Source organism: Phacochoerus africanus, chromosome 4 (genome assembly GCF_016906955.1).
Source record: "Phacochoerus africanus isolate WHEZ1 chromosome 4, ROS_Pafr_v1, whole genome shotgun sequence".
In the NCBI taxonomy this organism is placed as follows: Eukaryota; Metazoa; Chordata; class Mammalia; order Artiodactyla; family Suidae; genus Phacochoerus; species Phacochoerus africanus.
The window spans coordinates 56,936,365-56,957,285 of NC_062547.1; the positions used below are offsets into that span (position 1 = coordinate 56,936,365).

General features: G+C 35.4%; 1 pseudogene; it reads right to left on the reverse strand.

The window, feature by feature from the left end:
* Positions 1 to 7,152: 7,152 nt before the first annotated feature.
* LOC125124203 (olfactory receptor 2T33-like) lies at positions 7,153 to 8,094 on the reverse strand (annotated as a pseudogene).
* Positions 8,095 to 20,921: the final 12,827 nt, after the last annotated feature.

Consider the following 20,921-nt stretch of genomic DNA (forward strand, 5'->3'; position numbering starts at 1 on the left):
TTGAGTCCTTAGGGTTTTCTATGTATAGTATCATGTCATCTGCATACAGTGACAGTTTGATCTCTTCTCTTCCTATTTGGATGCCTTTTATTTCTTTTGTTTGTCTAATTGCTGTGGCTAGGACTTCCAAAACTATGTTGAAGAGCAGTGGTGAGAATGGGCATCCCTGTCTTGTTCCAGATTTGAGTGAGAATGCTTTCAGTTTTTCCCCATTGAGGATTATATTTGCTGTGGGTTTGTCGTAAGTGGCTTTTATTATGTTCAGGAACGTTCCCTCTATGCTCACTTTGGCAAGGGTCTTGATCATGAATGGATGTTGGACTTTGTCAGATGCTTCTTCTGTGTCTATTGAGATGATCATATGATTTTTGGCTTTTCTTTTGTTAATGTGGTGTATGACGTTGATTGATTTGTGTATGTTGAACCATCCTGTGAACCTGGGATGAACCCTACCTGGTCATGGTGTATGATTTTTTTGATATGTTGTTGGATTTGGTTGGCTGAGTTTTTTTGAGAATTTTTGCATCTATATTCATCAAAAATATTGGGCGATAGTTTTCTTTTTTGGTGTTATCTTTGTCTGGTTTTGGAATTAGGGTGACGTCATAGAATGTCTTTGGGAGTATTCCTTCTTCTTCAAACTTTTGAAAAAGTTTAAGGGGAATGGGCACCAGATCCTCTTTATATGTTTGATAGAATTCGTCTGTGAAGCCATCTGGTCCTGGACTTTTATTTGTAGGGAGTGTTTTTATGACTTCTTCAATTTCCTTTCTAGTGATCGGTCTGTTCAGTTGGTCTGTTTCTTCTTGATTCAATTTTGGGAGGCTGTAAGATTAGAGAAAGTTGTCGATTTTTCCAGATTGTCAAATTTGTTGGCATATAGTTGTTCATAGTATTCTCTTATGGTTTTTTGTATTTCTGCAGTATCCATTGTGATTTCTCCTTTTGCATTTATATTTTTTTTATTTGAGTTCTTTCCTCTTCTTAGTGAGTCTAGCCAGGGGTTTGTCAATTTTGTTTATCTTTTCAAAGAACCAGCTCTTATTTTATTAATTTTCTCTATTGTTTTTTGAATCTCTATTTTATTGATTTCTCCTTTGATCTTTATATTTTCCTTCTTTCTGCTGACTTTAGGTCTGATTTCCTCTTTTTTGAGAAAGGCCTTTATTGCTATAAATTTCCCTCTACGCACTGCTTTTGCAGCATCCCATAGATTTTGAGAGGTTGTATCTTCATTATCGTTTGTCTGAAGGTATTTTTTAATTTTTTACTTGATTTGGTTTTGTATTAGCATGTTGTTTGGTCTCCATGTAGTAGGTTTTTTCTCATTTCTTTTCCCATGGCTGATTTCTAGTTTCATGGCATTGTGGTCAGAGAAGATACTTAAAATAATTTTTATGCTCCTAAATTTGTTGAGGTTAGCTTTGTGTCCCAATATGTGGTTGATTCTTGAGATTGTTCCACACGCACTTGAGAAGAATGTGTATTCTGATTTTTTTTGGATGTAGTGTCCTGAAGATGTCAATGAAGTCTAACTTTTCTATTGTTTCCTTTAGGATCTCTGTTGCTTTATTGGTTTTCTGTCTAGAGGATCTGTCTGTTGGTGTGAGTGGGGTGTTAAATTCTCCTACTATGATTGTATTCCCATCAATTTCTCCCTTTATGTCTGTTAATATTTGTTGTATGTATCTGGGTGCTCCTATATTTGGGGCATATATGTTGATGATAGTAACATCCTCCCCTTGGTTGGATCCCTTAATCATTAAATAGTATCCTTCTTTGTCTTTCTTTATGTCTTTTGTTTTAAAGTGTATTTTGTCTGATATGAGTATTGCAACTCCTGCTTTCCTGTCATGTCTATTGGCATGAAATATTTTTTCCCACCCTTTCACTTTCAATCTATATGTATCCTTTGTCCTAAGGTGAGTTTCTTGTAGGCAGCATATTGAAGGTTTTTGCCTTTTTATCCACTCAGCCACTCTGTGTCTTTTGATTGGGGCGTTCAGTCCATTTACATTTAAGGTGATAATTGATAGATAATTATTTATTGCCATTTTACACCTCGTGTTCCAGTTGATTCTATGGTTCTCCATTCTTCCTTTCTTATTTTGGTTGGATGGCCTCTGGTTATTTTCTGCTTGAGTGTTGTTTTTTTTTTTCATTTTTTGCAAATGCAATGTTTGGTTTTGGCTTGTGGTTGCCCTGTTTTTTAAGTATGCTAACCCCTTCCTATAATTGTGTGTTTTAGCCCGATGGTCCTTTAGGTTCAAGCACTGCATTACTATACTAAAATTAAGAAGAGAAACAAACAAACAAACAAAAAAGAGTCTATTTATTTCCTTACTTCCCTTTCCCACATTTTATGATTGTGATGACTCTTTTTTTCCTTTTTAATTTTTTGTTTGAAACATGTTCATGATTAAATCTGTATGCTGGCTTATTTGAGTGACTTCTCTCTGATTGTGGTTTCCTCCAGCATAGTTCTTCCTCTTTTTTTTTTTCTTTTTCCTCCTTTTCTTTCCTTCCTTTCTTTATGGTTTAGAGAAGCCCTTTTAGTATTTCTTTTAGCCTAGGTTTTGTACTGCTGTATTCTTTTAGCTTTTGTTTGTTGGAAAAAATTTTCATTTCTCCTTCTATTCTAAATGATATTCTTTCTGGATAGAGTACTCTAGGTTGCATTTTTTTTTTCCTTTTAGCACTTATATATCTCTTGCCATTTCCTCCTGGCCTATAGAGTTTCTGTAGAGAAATCAGCTTATAATCTTATGGAGGTTCCCTTGTAGGTAACATTTTGCTTTTCTCTTGCTACCTTTAGGATCCTCTCCTTATCACTAACTTTTGCCATTTTTATTATAATGTGTCTTTGTACAGGTCTTTTGGGTTCAACTTGTTTGGGGCCCTCTGTGCTTCCTGTATCATGAACTCAGTATCCTTTAGATTTGGGAAGTTTCCAGTGATATTTCTTCAAATATATTTTCCATCCCCTTATCTTTTTCTACTTCTTCTGTAATTCTTATTATGCATAGATTAGCCACTTTATATTATCCCATGGGTCTCTCATATTGCTTTCATGTTTTTTCATTTGGTTTTCTCTCTGCTGACCTGATTGGGTGATTTCCATTATTCTATCTTCCATATCACTAATTCATTCCTCTGCATTATTCATTCTGGTTTTTACTGCCCTTAGTTCAGTTTGTATCTCTGCAAATGAATGTTCTAGTTTTTCTTGGCTCCTCCTTATATTTTCTAGTTCCTTTCTGAGGGTTTCAGCATTACTGTTCATATCTTCTCCTAATTTCTTTAGTATTTTCATTATTTTTCTTTTGAACTTCAGCTCTGTCAGGCTGCAGAGTTCTGTTTCATTGTTGACTGCTTTAGGTGAGTTCTACTGTTGGTTTAACTGGGGGTGGTTTCTCAGCTTCTTCGTCTTGCTTGTTGTTTTCTTTTTCCTGGTGGAGACATACTCTCAGTGGCCAGGCAATGTTTGCCTTGGCACTGCTGTGGAGTGTTTCCCGAGGGCTGTGTTGTTGGTCAGTCTTCTTTGAGGCAGTGTGGCTTTTCTGGAGGGTGGGCAGGGCTGACAGGGTCTCTCTCTGAAGCAAGGAGGACTTTCTGAAGGCAGATAGGACTGGGAGGTCCGTGCCACGATTGAAGGAGATTTCACTCAGCCAGGCAGAGCTTGCTCTGGTGTTTTTGGGCTCTGGGGCTCTTGCAGGGGGCTGGCAGTCCTGGGCAGATGCTCCACAGGAGTACAGCACCCTCCGAGGGCTGGAGAAGCTAGCTGGGCCACTGAGAACCCAAGAGGATCTTCCCCAGGGCAGCCCAACTTGGAAGCACTGCCTGAGAATGTAGGCATATTTTTCACGGCCTGCTGAGCTTATTCTAGGTTTTCTGGGCTGTGGGGGCCCTTGCAGGGGCCTGACAGTGCTGAGCAGCTGTTCTGTGGGAGTGCAGCACCCCCCAAGTGCTGGACCAGCTAGCTGGGCTCTGAGAACCCATGAGGCTCTTCCCCAGGGCAGCCCGACTTGGAAGGACTGCCTGAGAATGTAGGCAAATTTTTCATGGCCCAGCTGAGCTTGTTCTAGCTTTTCTGGGCTGCAGGCCTTTTCCCGGGGATGGTGGTGTTTGCTGCTGCTCCGTGGGGGTGTAGCCCCTCCAGAGGGCAAGAAGGACAGGGCAGGGAAAGCCCCTGTGGTGGTAGGCTTCTGGCAATTGTTGAGGCATGCCCTTTGGGATGGCAGGCAGCCCCAGGTCTGGCATGTGCATGAGGTAGGGGGAGGGGGGATGCACTGGGAAGAACAGTTTTCAAATAGCTGGTGGGCCAGTGAGTTTGCTGTGGCATGGGGAGTATTCTATGGGGGCTCACCCCTTGTTCTCTCCCCTCCCCAACACTGGTGCCTTGTCTCTCCTGCAGATCCAGCTCATCTCCCAAGTTCCCTCTGATATGGCTTTCCACTTCCCAGCCCTTAGCCTATTGCTCCCTCCCCCCACGATGCTCTGCTTTCTAGTCTCCCAGGCAGTCTCTGCCCCATCCCTAGACCCCCCCCCCAAGCAATCTCCACACTGCCCACCCCAGCCCCTTTCAGGGGACTAACCTCTGGAGCTGAGGTCTCGGTGCTCAGCCCCCACCCAAGCATCTCAGTCTCTTGGTGACTGTGCCAGTAGTTCAGATGATCTGTTCAGTTCTCATTCTGCTTTTCAGAACTCTGACTTACTGAAATCTGCATCTGGAGAGTCCTCCAATTTGGTTGCTCTTTTCATTGAGTAGGTGACTTTCCAGGGTGTGGGATCCCTTTCTCCTCCACAGTTCCCTTTAGGGAGTGCCTGTCCAGTTTGGATTCACCTTCTGTCACTCTCTTTTCTCTTGTTTTACCCAGTTATGTCATGAGATTCTTGCTGTTATTGGAGTTTAGGGTCTTCTTGCAGCGATTGATTGCTGTTCTGTGCAAGTTGTTTAACCTGTGGATGTGTTTTTTTTTGTTGTGTTTGTGGGAGAGGGTGAGCATGTCCCCCTACTCTTTCACCATCTTGCCTCCATCTCTCATTTCTGCATTCACTAGAAACAGTGAATCTTGACAACCATTTAACATCTCCAACTGACCAATGTCAATTTGCCACTCAGCATGTATCACTTCCAAGAGAGAGAATGAAAATATACATATTCTAATAATAGATTACATATATAAATACATATTTAAATAATTTATGCATTTAAAAATTTACATATAATAATATATAAATCTATGTACACATCTATTGGCATAAATAATTACATAAGTCCATATACTTCAATCTGTGTATCACTCAAGTACACTCTCGTAAATAATTTTCAAGTGATTAAAGACTAAAGCATGTAATCGCCCATGGCCTGGAATATAGTATTAGTTCCTTTGTTGTATATATTTATAATGAATTATGTAGGAAATTGATGTGTGAAGTCAGATATTGACATAGTGTTTTCTTATACTCTAATTCGTTAACTTTAAAGGAAGGAAACATTAAGTGTAAAATTCTGATCTAGCACTTCAGCTTTAAGGATCTGACATTTTATTAAGAGTGAAATCATAATTATTGTACCTATGGAAATGTCTGTTTTTTATCCTTGAAAATCTAAAGATGAGGTGTTTTATTTAAGTTTATATAAGATAGTTAAATGAATGAGATGTGTTAGTTCATTCAAATGTTATTAAAATTTACATTTTAATAATTTTTGTCAGGAGACCCTTTTTTCAAAAAAAAATTTTATTTTTTCTTTTTAGAGACACACCTGCATCATATGGAAGTTCCCAGGCTAGGGGTCAAATCAGAACTGAAGCTGTGGGCTGGCTTACATAAACCCCAGCAACTGCAGCTCAGAATCTGAGCCACATCTGCAACATATGCCTCAGATTACAACAACTCCAGATCCTTAACCTGCTGAACAAGGCCAGTGAACAACCCACATCCTAGGGATACTATCTTGGGTTCTTAACCAGCTGAACCACAATTAGGAACTTTTCAGGAGACTCATTTAATTTGATTTTCTTCATTTCTAAACGGACATTCCTTACAGCAGAATTTGGCACAGCATGTAAATCAAATATATTTTAATTAAAAAAAAGAAAAAATAAACTGACATTGCCTTCAAATCAAATTGTATACAGTACATGTCTTTCGTCTTTCTTTCTTTCCCCACCTCCTTTTCTTTCCCTCCTTCCTTCTCCTTCTTTCCTCCTTCCTTCCCTTCTTTCTTTCATATTTTCCTCCCTTTCTTAAAAATAAAATATCTTAAAATAAAGTTACCAATAGATCATGAGTATAAAACTTCTCCAATAATATTAACTTTCTTCTGTTAACCATAAAAAATTGAAAACTTCAGGCAGTCTTAAGGCTTTCCTTGTGCTCAAAGATGTTTATTTAAATCTTTATAATATTTAGTAGAAATTAGATATTCATTGTATCAAGTGAAAAAATACTTGGACTTTTTCCTCTAATTACTAGTGTGAATAAATGTATCATCAATAGTAATTTATGTGATGATATTTATCACATATTAATCGTTTTAATTAGTGTTATTTCATCTCAAATTATTGACTACTTCCTATCATAATCACTAAATATTTTAACAATACCTAAATATTTCTAGTCCAATCTGCTTATCTTTTACCTGAGGATTTCTTCTAAATCCTGTGTAATAGCAGATAGTTCTTACCTTGAAACAATTTTGACAAATATTTCCTGTATCTTCCTTATACAGATGTCTTTATATTCATGTTGTTTATTTATTCATTTGAAATTTATTTTATGAAAGTTATAAAGTTAGGTCTACATTTCTTTCTTCAAAATAATTATGCACTTTTAAAATAATGCATCACCAAAATAATAAATGATTTATATCACAAAAAATGCAATTTATATGGTTGATATCTAACATAGCTTGTGCTATAGTGACTCAGTCATTTACTCTTATGGTTGGGGTCCAAAGCTCAGAAAACAAAAATACTACCTCTAAGTACAGTAAGCATAAGTATAATTTTTTATTAATGTATCAAATTTAAAATAATTTGAAAGAGAAATGCAAACAGGCAAACTGAAAACAAAACATATTAACGCAAAACAAATTTTGTAATCTTAATTTAATTTTGGTGATGAAATTCTGTCAAATAATGCTCACTACTGAGGCCACCAAAAATGTTTCTCCAGCCACTTTCTCAAAGCCCCCTTGACTTCTTTATTCCTCACACTATATATAAGGGGGTTCAACATAAGTGTGAAAATTGTATAAAAAGCAGAGACCACATTGTCATAGGCCACTGAATGGTAGGATTTGGCCCACATGTAGATGAATATGCTGGTTCCATAGAACAGCCCCATGAGAGCCAGGTGGGAGGAACAGGTGGCAAACACTTTCTTCCTAGTGACAGAAGACTGCATGTGGTGCACAGTAGTCAGGATGAGACTGTAGGAGGCCAATATGAAAAACAGTGGTATCAATAGCATCAGGTTGCAGCAGAAATACATGAGAAATTAAAAAATTGTAGTGTATGAACAGGCAAGGTGCATGAGTGACAGTGCCTCACAAAAGAAGTGGTTGATTTTCCAAGAGTGGCAGTAAGGGAACCTCAGGGTGGCAGCAGCCTGCATCAACCCATCTACTCCTCCCAAAACCCAGGAGCCTGCTGTCATGTGCAAGCAGAGCTTCTGATTCATGAGGATTGGGTATCACAGGGGGTGACAGATAGCCACATAGCGGTCATAGGCCATGGCTGCTAAAAGGAAGCACTCACCCCCACCCAGAGTGAGAAACAGGAAGATCTGGGTGCCACAGCCAACAGGAGAGATGGACCTGGTGTTCATCAGGTAGTTGACTGCCATTTTGGGGACAATAGTGAGGACCAGTATCATGTCCATGAGGGAGAGCTGGCTAAGCAGGAAGTCTATGGGTGTGCACAGGTGGGGATCCATATGAATGAGCAAGATCATGAAGGCGTTGCCCATCAGGGAGGTGAGAAAGGTCATGAGCACTATGGAAAAGAGGAACTGATGGGTCTGTGTGTGGTTAAAGAGCCCTAGAAGAATGAAGTTTATTCCTGTGGTGTCATTTGCATTTTCCATAGCTCCAGTTATTCCTGGAAGAAAGCAGATGATTAGGAAATGAGATCTGCTGAAAAGGAAGCTTGGGCATTTCCTTAAGAAAACTTGTTCAAATGCAGTTGGAAAAAATGGGACTTGGAGGAATAATTATGACTTTAATCTTTCAATTCACAACATGATTTTTGCCCTAGCATCCTATCACCCATGTCTTTGCAATTATGCATTAATTTTGATCCAAATATATTATATAACATGTATTAATAATAGTACAAATTACTTTTCTATTATCTCTCTATATTTTGTCCATATGTCACATGTAATTTACTCATGGTATTAGGAAATGTTATTATAGAATCAAAAGTTTCTGTAATTTGGGGGCTTCAGTATTGAAGCAGCTACAAGCTCTTCATCCATTTTAGTCACTATTGATGTGAAATTCTGATGTTATAACTATTGCATGTTTCCCTTATATTTGTTTAAATTAGTTTCACAAGAGTGCTTTTGACGTTATGATGTCTTTTTGATTACAAAATTATACACAAAAAATGTAGAACTATTCTAACTCAGTTTCCTTGGGAGGAAATGTGGCTAATCTTCCCTGTTTCACAATTGCAGGGAGCCCATGATCTCAGTACACCATGTTTCTATTTACTGCAGATACTACTCAGGGGCACCCATCACCATATGCCTCATGTAACCATTCCTGGTCTTCATGATTACATGGACATTTACTCGGTTTAGAGACCTCTCAAAATTTAACATTTACCTAATGTAATCACAAAATGAGACTGAGTCTTATGCATTACAAAAAGTGAATACATTCATATAAAACATAATCTAAAGGAGCATAAAGAAATTGATCTTACTTTCAATCTTTTACATTTTGTGACCAGTAATCACATATTCTTAACTGTAGAACTGTATTAATTTATTAAGCAATTCAATTATTAATTAGAAGATTTCTTACTACACTCTTTTAATTGATTAATTAGGTATTTAGGTGATCAATTAAGATTTAGCCAAAAAATTTATCATTCAAATTAATCTGAGATATTGCTTTGCCTATACATAAAAATGAAACATTTCAGTTACTTCCAGGAATTAGTTACCTTTTCAATTACCCTCTAGCATCATGTCTGTTACCTGTGGTGTCTACGGTAATCGAAGTGGACTTATATGAAAATTAATTTCTCTCTTATCTGATGTTTATCTTTTCCTTTCAGATCAAACTTTAAAAGGGAACTGAAACTATTCATTAACCTGTTGGATTACTTCTCCAAATTCACTGTGAACATCTTCTGCCTATATATTCTATTTAATTGTCTGAATTTTCCCTATGGATATATTTTTCTTTGTGATACTGTTCTGACTTTATATGCATGTTAAATATCTTCTCCAGTCTATTTAAAATATTAACAATTTTTGGAATTGTTATAGAATAAAATTTGAAGCAAAGTTTACATTGAGTATTATATATATTTGAGAAACTCATAGGTTATTATTTATTTAATATTGACAGGCTAGAGCAACTTGCTAGATTTTATCATGTTAACCCATATGACTATTATTGTATTAAAATTGCTGTCATTGATGCATAAATTGTTTGAATTTCTGATCATGGTAAGTTTGGTATTATTCTTTAACTATCTTTTGCATCTATGATTATGGAATATATTAACAATATAAATGTTTAAAGTTCATTTTTGTTATTACATGATATGGATAGATGGGGATGTCTTTATGCATTTGCTAAAATACATGTAACAGAATACAAAATTCCTCCAATTAATCCAGCCCAGATTCAGGGCCAATATGGTAGATGTGAATAATAGAATATTTAGACAACATGAAGACAAAATTCCAAATTCTCAAAAATCACTTAGAAAGTATTTGTGAGATTTGAACAAGTTACCACGATCCTTGTGGAGTCAGTTTCCTTATTTCAAATTTTGGAAGTTCATATTTTACAGGACTGTTCTAACACCATCTTCATTTGTTCTATTAGTGCTCACTTTGTGCTCTCTATTAGAATCTAAACCATCAACTAATGCTCATGCTTAAGACCAGTCTCAACATACGTTTTTATATTATGAGCTACTTGAAGTATGATTTTGAAAGTCTTATATGAGTTTAAAATTTAAGGAGGCATTATTTTAAACAAATAGTTATTAAAGAAAGATCATTGTGGTAACATCAGATAATTTATTCATATCTTATGTTTCCAAATGAAAAGTCATGAAAAATGCCTATACATTTCAAATTAAATAGTAGGAAATTTAAAGTCCTGAAAGTTATGTGAGTCACTAATAAGGCGCATTAAAAATTAGATAACTGGATTTCCCATCGTGGCACAGTGGTTAACAAATCCAACTAGGAACCATGAGGTTGCGGGTTCGGTCCCTGCCCTTGCTCAGTGGGTTAAAGGATCCAGCGTTGCCCTGAGCTGTGGTGTAGGTTGCAGATGCAGCTCTGATCCTGCGTTGCTGTGGCTCTGGTGTAGACTGGCGGCTACAGCTCCGATTCGACCCCTAGCCTGGGAACTTCCATATGCCATGGGAGTGGCCCAAAGAAATAGCAAAAAGACAAAAAAAAAAAATTAGATAACTGACAGCAGCATTTGCATTCCTGGTTCTTAAATAGAATTTTTCTCTTTGATTTTATGGGATAAAATTACAGAATTAAGGTATAGGCTTCTTGAATTTGAATACCTATATCACCAAAAAGTAGTTGGAAGAATTTAAGCAATTTAAATGGAAATATGTTTAAATATAAATTTCATTATGTACAAAATTGGATGAAATGTGTTATTGACCTCAGGATTAATTGTTGATTAGAAAAGAAAATATATACAAGTGCATAGCAATATATATGGCACAATATAATACCTCTATACAAATTATTAACCTTAATAATTATTTACTATTATTATTAGTATTACCACCAAACATTTTGGAAGTAAAATCAATATTTATTTGAGAATTAACAATAATATAATTTTACTTATTTTTAACATATGAATAATTTAGGTGACAAAATATTTACAATATCTCTTTGGGTAGGACTCTACACTCCATCCAAAATTTATGAAAATTTTGAACAAAGAGAAAACATACCCAATCATTGTAAATTCAATCATTCTAAGGCTATATCTAGAAGCTTTGATTACTACTATTTTTGAAATTTTTTATGTGTTTAACACGAAATAGATTATAAGAATTTCAATATGTCATGGAATTTATCATGCATAAAATAACATTTTCTTCTTAAAAGTTTTAAAGAACTAGGATAAGAAGATGATATCCCATTATTATTATTATTATTATTATCCTCATATCATAATGGCTTCTTTACCCGAGGGGATTCAATTCTCTGCATTTCAACAGGTTCAAGTGCAGGATAGATTTGCAAGTCAAAGCATAGTAGTCATCTATATTGTTGCCCTACACATAGAAGACAGTATAAAATCACATGTCATTTATTTTCTAGTTTTTATAATTTGTGCTTACATGGGATAAAATTCCTTTTACTGTCATTTTTTAAATTCCTAGCCACACTTCAAAGGTTTTTTTGTTTGTTTTCCCCTTCAGGATTATCAAAGCTACATCCTTTCCAACTGGATGCTTTATGTTAGACACTGGTGGACCAATAAATTATCCTGGCTCTCACTTGGCATTTTTCTTAAATTTGACTCTACATTTTAAAGGAAACATGAATCTGGTTCCATATAAGTATGCTATAAATGTGGCATCTCAGACATAATAGAATCTTAATTTTAGAAAATATTATCCCAAGGACTATACTAACTCCTTGATATGTGTTATCTCATTGAATGTCACAATAACTAGATAAAGAAGCCACTGATACTATTTTTGAACCATACATGAAGTTGATTAGAATTAGATTATGTTGCCCTGGAGAATCAAGAAGAGAAATCATATAGAAAAGGAAGCATGTTAAATCCAGAATCCAAGTTCTGGAAGTTAAGTTCCCATGCTAAATAAGGTTTTCTGTTTGTTCCAGCTAGCATCTGAGAGTGAGAAGATAGACAATTAAAAAAACAAAATAAAATAGTCTCAAAGTTTTAGACTGGAATAAGTGATTATATTCTATATAATTAATAAAGTAATTCAAATTACACTAAATATTTGTCACATCCACTATGAGCAGATGTACATCCTTTGATCCATTTTTCTAGCAAATGAATCTCATTGCAGAGACAAAATATGAAATGAGTATTTTGAAGATATATTTATTATATATTTTTTTGTCTTTTTGCCATTTCTTCGGCCACTCCCGCAGCATATGGAGGTTCCCAGGCTAGGGGTCGAATTGGAGCTATAGCTGCTGGCCTATGCCAGAGCCACAGCAACATAGGATCCAAGCCGGGTCTGCAACCTACACCACAGCTCACGGCAATGCCAGATCATTAACCCACTGAGCAAGGGCAGGGATCAAACCCGCAACCTCATGGTTCCTAGTTGGATTTGTTAATCACTGCGCCACGATGGGAACTCCAGTATTTTTTCTTAAAGATATATTTAAAAATACATGAAAAAAATAATTATAGGAACTTAAATTTAGTTTAAAGCAGGCAAAGTTATGCATAATAGGGATTCCAGAGGAGAAAAAAAAAGCAAAATGTTTGAAAATACATTTGAAGAAATTATGTCTGCAAACTTTTCAAATCTAAAGAAAACAGATATCAAGACACAGGAAGCACAGAGGGCCCCAAACAAGTTGAATCTAAACAGGTCCACACCAAGACATATTATAATAAAAACATCAAATCTAAAGATAATGAGAGGGTTCTAAAGATAGCAAGAGAAAAACAAAGCATTAAATATAAGGGAACACACATAAGACTATCAGTTGATTTTGTTATAGAAATAGGCCAGAAGAGAGTGGCAAGATATATTTAAAGATCTAAAAGAGAAAAAATTGCAGTCTCGAATACTCTACCCAGCAAGAACATCATTTAAAATAGAAGGGGAAATAAAGATTTCCTCCAAGAAACAAAAGCTAAAATTAAAAAGTATTTAAACCCATTCCAAAAGAAATACTGAAGGAACTTATCTAAATAAAAAAGAAGAGGAAATAAGATGGAGGAAATCACAATTGGAAAACAATTAAATAAACCAGAACATAGATCAGAAAAAAAAAGCTATTGTGAAAGTGATCATAAACACATCAGCAAAAGTACAAATATGAGGATGTTAAAAAAGGACTTCAAAATCATAAAATGTGGGGAAGGAAAGTAAGAAAATCTAGACTATTTTTTTTAGAATGTGTTTGAGCCAATATGACAATCAGGCTAAGGCAATCAGTTATAGGAAGGGTTAAAATAGTTGGAAAAGGGGGCAACTACAAGTCAAAACCAAACATCACATTCACAAAAACTAAAAAGATAAGGACACAGGCACAAGAGAAATCAATCAACCAAATAAATAAATAAGTAAATAGAGTAACAGGATAAACAAATTATAAAATGAAAAAAAGGTTTAAAATATCAATAAATACACATTAATTAATGATTACCTTAAATGTAAATGGGCTGAATGTTCCAATCAAAAGACACAGAGTGGCAGATTGAATTAAAAAGCAAGAGCTTACAATAAAATGTCCACAAGAGGTACACCTTAGGACAAAGTACATCTATAAGTTGAAAGTGAGGGGATGAAAAAAGATATTTCATGCCAAAGTACCAGACAGGAAAGCAGGAGTTGCAATACTCATATCAGACAAAATAGAATTTTAAAAATGGGCCCTAAAGAAAGACCAAGAAGGATAGTATTTAATGGTAAAAGGATCCATTCAAGAAGAGGATATTACAATTGTCAATACATATGCCCCTAATATAAGAGCACCCAGATACATACAACAAATAATAACAAACATAAAAAGAGAAATTGGTGGAAATATAATAATAGTAGGAGACTTTAGCATCCCATTTATATCAATTGATCCTGTAGACAGAAATTCAATAAGGCAACAGAGATTCTAAATGACACAATATAAAAGTTTGACTTAATTGATATTTTTAGGACATTGCACCCCCCAAAATTATAATGCATATTTTTTTCAAGTGTACATGGAACATTCTCAAGGATTAACCACATAATGGGGGAAAAACTAATCTTAACAAATACAAGGTTATAGAAATTATTTCAAGTGTCTTCTGTGACCACAATGGCCTTAAACTAGAAAACAATCACAGGGAAAAAACAACTACATGGAGACTAAAAAAGATCCTACCAAAAAAAAAACCCCAATATGTCAATGAAGAAATCAAAATTAAAATTATAAAATCCCTTGAGACAAATGATAATGAAAACACAACCATTCAAAATATATGTGATGCCACAAAAGCTGTGCTTAGAGGGAATCTTGTAGTGATAGAGACCTTCCTCACAAAATTAAAAAAAAAAATCTAAAATCAACAACTTAACCTACCACCTAAATTAGTTAGAAAAAGAAGAAAAAAACAAAACTCAAATTCAGCAGAAAGAAGGAAATCATAAAGATCAGAGAGGAAATTAATAAAATAGAGATTCAAAAACAGTAGAAAAAATTAATAATACCAAGAACTGGTTCTTTCAAATAGTAAACTAAATTGACAAACCCCTGGGCAGACTCACCAAGAAGAGGAGAGAAAGACTTCAAATGAACAAAATAAAAAAGGAAAAAGGAGAAATCTCAATGGATACTGCAAAAATCCAAAAAGCATAAGGGAATACTGTGAAAAATTATAGGCCAATACATTTTAAAATCTAGAAGAAATGGACAACTTTCTAGAAAACATATAGCCCACAAAAATTTAATCAAGAAAAAATAGATCATTGAGCATACTGATGACTTAAAATGAAATTGACTAATCCAAGTTGTGAAATTGTACCCCATGACTAATTCTTAGTTTTATAATTTTAGCTCATGCAGTTAGATCTATGCTTTATTTTGAGTTAACATTTGTTATAGTAGAAGGTAAAAGTCTATGGTGATTTCATTATTTTGCTTGTGGATATTCATTTCTTGCACAATTATATGTTAAGCCATTTCTATTTCCAATGAATCGTCTTGGCATACTTTGTGAAAATCATCTGATATAAATATATGGATTTTCATTTCCATTCCATTGATCTACATGTCCATCTTTATTTTAGCATCACGGTGTCTCAATGACTGTAGTTTTGTAGTGGGTTTTGAAATCAGAAAGTACAAGTTTTTCAACTTATTCTTATAGTTTTAACAGTTTGTTAATATACACTTCAGAATTTTTTTTATTGGCCACATGTGAGGCATAAGGAAGTTCCGAGGCTAGGATTCCAGGGGTTTAATTGTAGCTGCTGCTACTGGCATATGCCATAGCCACAACAATGCTGGATCTGAATTGCATTTGCAACCTACAACTTACACTGCACCTTGTGGCATCAAGTAGATCCTTAACCCACCAACGGAGGCCAGTGATCATTCATACCCACATCCTTATGAACACTACATCAGATTCTTAACCTTCTGAGCCACAGTGACAACTCCTAGATTTATTTTTAATTGAATATATTTGACATATAACAAGATGTATAACATGTTAATTTAATAATTTATAAATTATATTATGATTGCCATTGTATCAATAATTAACATTTCTATTATGTTACATAATGATCACTCCTTTTAATGGTTTCACTAGCTATGTTCCAGTATCAACAAATTTGGGTATAATACAATATTGTCATTTATATTCACTATACTCTGCATTAGATCACTATCACTTATTTACTACAAATTGCAAGTTTCTACCCTTAAAATCTGTTTGACCACCATTCCTTATGCCTTGGTGACCACAATTTTATCTTTATTTTAATCATTTGACTTTTTAAAATTTGACATGTAATACTATACAGTAATTATCTTTCTCTGATTTATTTCAACATGCATAATATGTTCAAGGTCCATCAATGTTGTGGCCATTAGCAGAATGTTTTCTCTATCTCATGGTTGAATAATATTGATTATATTGATTATATATGTGTGTGTATATATATATATATATATATATATATATATATATATATATATGGCCACATCCAGCACTGCAGGGCAATTGGAGATCCTGAAAGAGGAACAGCATGGCATAACAAATCACACAAGACTCCTTTGCCTCTAGAAAGTGGGGGACCAGGAGGCACTCTGTTCTGCAGAACAAAGGCACCTAGGCTTTATCCCATATGATTTTATTAGGGAAGGTGATGTAGGTTAATGAGCAAAATCAGGATCAGGCCAATGATAAAGCTTTCCTTGTGGTTGTGCTTTTGCACATGCACCAAATTTGTTCACTGCAGAATTCAGCACTTTCATTGGTCTCCAACATCTCACCCTTTTTATTTATTTGTTGCATAATAACAGTCCTAGCACATTTTGACTGCCAAGTGTTCACCTGGTTTCTATGGATCATCTGATTCTGCAGACCATATCTATAGCAGGTCTCCAAGTTGAACAGTCACATTCAGGGGATGGTGGTCTGTCTCCATTCTCCTGGGAAGCTATTATTCCAGCCTTTGTTTATATGGGGTAGGGGTGATGGGCCTCTCTTCTGTAGCTACTTCCTGCTGGCTAGGGGTGATGACTACTGGGTGGCTGGACATGGTATGTTCCTATTATAGAGATTGGGAAGAAAAGAATTATAAGATTAATCAGAGGTTTGGAATTTAGGTTGATACAGGTACTGTTGAAGGAGGAGTGTAGTTTTATCAAAATAGGTTTTAATGTTTTATGTGTTATTAAGTTATAAATAACAGGAGCTATTTGTCCTTCTACATGTTGTTTCCTTTCTGTTGTTAGGAGACCTTGAAAATGTAAGGTTGCAGCTGCCAGCTGATGCTACTTTGAGAACAGCTGGTGGCATCAAGTCTGACAGGGCACATAAACCTTAAAGTTCTTAGCAATACAAAGATTTGTCTAAAATTACTTCTATAATATTTCCTAGTGTTACCTTGGATATCTGACCCACAGCTATTCCATTCTGCCTTTTTTCTCTACTGGCTAATGCAGATGCCACTGTTAATGATTTTGGTTTTTCTCTATATGAAAAGATGCAAGAATTTGGGTCTATAAAAATCCTTACCTGAAATCTAACTACCTGAAGGTCTGTCCTGTCAGTTTTCCCAGAGAATAGAGTGTGCCAGCCCTGGCCTCCATGCTGAGTTCTGCTCAGGGTGTGCCACAGGCTGGCATCTACAGTGGCCCATGCTTTACCCTATGTAGAGGCTGATGGCAAGTGCCAAACTTCAGTTCACAGTGTTTCCCCATGGTCATAAATTCAACCATAGTTTTGGGAGCATATCATCATCACTTTGTCCCATGGTGCTAGGAATGAACAATCCTAGATCTGGCAAAGTTTTTGCTGGTAGGCAACTCAATGTGCTATTACTGGACAAGCCTTATTAATAGTAGCCAAAATTCTCTGGACCACCTATCTTTCCCATCTGTTATGGTCCAGGAAAATATTCCCCCTTGTTGCATCTTCTCATATCCAGAGATCATTGACCTCATGTGGAACTGTATATCATTTTATCAGAGACTCAGTTACAAATTTTGCAATGCAGGAAATAGAAATTTTGTGAAAACAGTTAATTAAAAATATAGCAGTATTAGTAAAGTTATAAACAAAAATTAAGAGTTTTCACCCTATTCAGCTGGCTTAGTTGTATCTTTCCTTTAAAGGAAATTATATACTGGCTTTGTCCACTCAGCCCAATTTCCTAGTGTTATTAAGTTGGTTATCTAAAGGAGTCTTTAGATTTAAATTAATATAGCCTGGAAAAGTTACAGACTTGGCTAAATAGCCTCACTTTTCGCTAATTGATCTTGAGTAACATTAGAAGAAAACATATTTATGGCCTGGGTCAGAGCAAATATTAACTGGACAGGTGATGGGATCCCACCTTGTAACATCAATAACAAGAGCCTTGGAGGGGATAAATCCAGGATAAATAAGAAGTAAAACAAATAACCATATGAGTTAGGTATGAAAATCTTGGGATAGTGGTCTACTTCTGGTGTTTTCTTTTTGTCCAGGCATTGGTGTTCTTCTTACTAGAGGAAGGGTTTTAGGGTGAGTTTGAAGTCACTAGTTCTTTCTAGAGACCAGTCAAATATATAGGCCCTTCTTAAGTGAGAATTATAAATTTAGGAGTTAATTTTCTTCACTTTCTTTGTGCATATGTCACTTAATTCCTGATAATGATACTTTTCCAGAATGTATATATAGTCCCCTGGGTATCATGGGATATCTGATATTTGCCCAGAGGCAGATTACAGCAATCAGCTTCAGAAAAAGCTTAGATTATTTTTCTTAATAACTCAGTTAAAGTTTATAATAATGTAACATAGCAAAGAACTATTTGGGAGGTGAATTTTAGGCAGTAAACACTAATCTCAATACATAAAACTAGAATATGAATAAAAGCACTCTTTTTCTTTAAAATTACCCTCATTTTTACCAAATATAGCCAAATTAGGACTGTAGAAAGTCTTCCCCAAATGGAAAACATGTTTTCTAACCATTTCTTTTTCATTATTGGGATTGCCAGGGAACCAGAAATAACCAAGCAGCTTCCTCAGATTTCCCATAGCCCTGACTTAAAAAAACCTTCTTTTAGGAGTTCCTGTCTTGGCTCAGTGGTTAACGAATCTGACTAGGAACCATGAAGTTGTGGGTTCTATCCCTATCCTGCTGTTTCCGTGAGTTGTGGTGTAGTTTGCAGACACAGCTCTGATTAGACCCATAGCTGAGGAAACTCCATATGCTGTGGGTGTGGCCCTAGAAAAGACAAAAAAGAAAACCTTATTTTAAAAGAGATTGAATATAAATTCAAGTTTTGCACTAGCTTACTTTTAAAATTAGTTAACTGAAATTTTAAACTTAGTCCAAACCATGCACAAAATTCTTTTCTCATTGTCCATTTCCCACAAACATTCCATCACATTCTGTATCCCTATTACTCTATCCTCCATAGTTCCATTCAAAATTACAAGCTATAAGACACTTTTCTCTTAATAAAATGCAGTTACATTCCTCCATTAAACCTAGGTACAATAAGATATTATACTTGATGTCTCTAAAGACATGTCTATATTATTAGTTAGACCAACAAACTTTAATATTAATATGTATTAATTAATATTGAATACTGAATTTTTTACACTTCACATGAACCAAAAAGTAATTTACTTTAGGTATTTTGAGAATTTATGTAAGCGCTTAATTCCCTTTAAGCCAATTAAGGAGAGCTCTTTTATGAATTACTTTTGGCAGTGCCATACATGTAAAACACACACAAACAAAACAGAGACCTCATGATTCTCATTTTGAAGCTTTAGCCATGATAGGTATATCTGTGTAAAACCTGTCAGTTACAAGAGAGATTGGATTCAAATTTATGCTCTTGCAAGGGTTCCAAAACATGCTTTACTACACCCCATGTGGAAGAAACAGAAAGAGAAGCCCCAGACTGATGGGCACACATTAAACTTTCTCTTACATGATGCCAACACTCCAGGTCCATAGTACATTTGCCTGGAAACCAAGGGTTATATTTGACCACAGCTTCCGACAATTCCTCTATCTTAGACTCTGTTACCCAAGCCCCTGACTGTTTCATCATACATTTAAGTAACTGAATATAATGTTTAGTTACTTGTGATTGATTCTTCCCCATTGTTATCCTGGTTTAAAGTTTCTACTTGCCACTCATGGTCACGACTCTGTTGAATGCAAGGCTACCATTTCCACCATCAGCTGTTTCACATTTTCCTGCTTGTGGCAGACCATTCTTTTTTTCTCTGCTCATGGCAGACCTTCTCTTCCAGGCCCAGGTTGGGCACCACTCTACCATGTCAAGCTCTTCAGGGCAATGGGAGGTCCTGAAAGAGGGATGACATGGCATAACAAAACACACAAGACTCTTTTACATCGAGAAAGTGGGGGACAAGGAGACACTCTGTTCCACAGAACAAAGGCACCTAGGCTTTATCCCATATGACTTGTACTAGGGAAGGTGACATAGGTTAAAGAGCAAAATCAGGTGCAGACCAATAATAAAGCTTTCTTTATTATTTTATATATATATATATAAAGTACAGTATGCCACAAGCAGGAAAATGTGAAACAACAGATGGCGGAAGTGGTAGCCTTGCACTCAACGGAGTCATGAGATATATATCACATCTTCTTTATCCATTCATTTGCTGAGGGACATTTTTTGTGTACCTACTTGCCATGTAAATATCTTCTTTGGAAAAATATCTGATTAGTTTTCTGTTTAGATTTTTTGCTTTTACTGAATTGTATGAGCTCTACATATGTTTTGGATATTAACCCATTATTCAAAATTTGTAAAATTTTTAAGAAATTTTTTCATTTTTTAGATTTTCTTTTTAATGTGTTGTTTCTTTTGCCCTACATAAGGTTTTAAGTATGCTGTAGTCCCATTTGTTAATTTTGTTTTTGTATGTGTACTTTTGGTTTTATACATAAAAAATTTCCAAGACCCAAGTTGACATGATGTAACCAATTTAACCAATCCTCTCTCCCTAGGGAAGGTCTAATTTTATAACCAACCACTTTAAACACTAAACCATCTCTGTGATCTCATTCTCTATAACATCTTACAACAGTATACCCCTGAGCCTCATTTGATTGTTAGCTTAAATGCTTCCAGGTAAAGAAGTATTTTTATATCTATAATAAATATGAATTACTATTTTAGTAATCCAGTGCTTTTACTTCTGTTAATTCTAAATTCTGACACATTGAACATAAAGTAGCAAACAAAAATAAACACAATTCCAAT